This window comes from Bison bison, unplaced genomic scaffold, assembly GCF_000754665.1.
Source record: "Bison bison bison isolate TAMUID 2011002044 unplaced genomic scaffold, Bison_UMD1.0 scf7180017864217, whole genome shotgun sequence".
Classification (NCBI taxonomy): domain Eukaryota; kingdom Metazoa; phylum Chordata; class Mammalia; order Artiodactyla; family Bovidae; genus Bison; species Bison bison.
This window is the reverse complement of record NW_011494789.1, coordinates 1,880,902-1,882,199: the sequence shown is the minus strand read 5'-3', so window position 1 is coordinate 1,882,199 and position 1,298 is coordinate 1,880,902. Positions and strand designations below refer to the sequence as shown.

General features: G+C 59.6%; 1 protein-coding gene across 1 annotated transcript in view; it reads left to right on the top strand.

Moving 5' to 3' along the window:
- The window catches only part of LZTS1 (leucine zipper, putative tumor suppressor 1), a 67,609-nt gene extending 66,440 nt beyond the window's left edge, over positions 1–1,169 (top strand). The window contains exon 5 of the mRNA XM_010845441.1: positions 7–1,169. The gene's annotated coding sequence lies outside the window, so the exon portion shown is untranslated. The remainder of the gene's footprint in view (positions 1–6) is intronic.
- The last annotated feature ends 129 nt before the right edge of the window (positions 1,170–1,298 follow it).

Below are 1,298 nucleotides of genomic sequence, written 5' to 3'. Positions count from 1 at the left end.
AAAGAGGCTGCTGCCCCCTCCTCAGGCTGGAGACCCCCCCAAAGGGCAGCCAAAAGCCCATTGCTCTGCCCTCAAGACCTCGCTGCAAAGAGGTGGGTGCTAAGCCCCAGGGGAGGGCGCTCAGGGGCACAGCAGCTCCACCTCAGTGTGACAGTGCCCTGCACCCCTGTCCCCATCTCTGCCCCAGGCCAACCCATGGAGCCCTCCCTGGGGTGCCACCAGCCCAAGGCTCCAGGGTGGCCCAGTTGCACCAGAATGAGAGTGTCCTATAACACAGCGACCTCGCCGCGGTGTGGTTTCCCTTCCCCTCCCTGTGCTGAAACCTCCACGCTATTCCTGGACCTTGCCAGACCCAGCCTCCCTCTGGAAGGAGCCTCTGAGCAGCAGAGGCTGAGCAGGACTGGAGAAGTCGGCCACGCAGGCCTCGGAACAGGCGGCCTGGCCCAGGGCCAGCGGGAGCTCGCCGCCTCTTCCCCGGAGAGTGGCTGCTAAGACGCATGCTCGCTGGATCAGAGCTGCGGCTCTGCTAGCCAAAGGATGGTGAAGCTCTCTGCTGTGAGCAAGGAGGCAGCCACACCGAGGGGGCCTCTGCCTCTGGGCTTTAGAGTGACCAGACTCTCATGTGGCGCCCACCCTGGATTTATCCTCTGGTCTCTGCATTTGGATTAACCCCTGCTGGGCACAGTCGGTCCCCATGAATACCGAGTTCCATGGGGACTGCGTTGGGGGGTACCTCTCCCCTGAGAAGCACCCACCGAGCCTCTGCCCCTGCTCGACTCCCGGCCTAGCCTGGGCCACTTCTTGGGAGAGAGATCCTAGGGGTCAGGCAGGCTGGGTGGTCAGAGCCGCAGCTGTCCCTGCCAGGAGGACACGCACCTGTGTATGCCCCTGTGTGCTTTCATGCTCCGCCTTCCTCATTTATCTGTGCTCCCCCTTGCGCTTGCTCTGCAGGCTAAGCGGGAACTCCGGCCCAGGCTGGCTATGGATGGACTAGCATTTGGAAGACTATGTACAGAGTTATTTTTCTCTTGGTTGTGTCTTGTTTGGTTTGCTCTGCTTTTGACAGCTTTGATTTATTTTTGATGCCCCCTTTTGGCCATGTAAACTATTTCTGGTAATTTTATGTTTTTATTTATGAATAAAGAATGCCATTTCTCATGCCCTCCCAAGCTACCCTCCTTCCCCTGGCTGTGTCCTGGCAGCTCCCTGGGGCTCCTGCATTTGGAGTAGGAAAGGTGATGTCCCTTCCCGCCAGTGGTGGGGGTGGTTTGCAGCGGGTTGGGGGAGGGGTGTTGGGG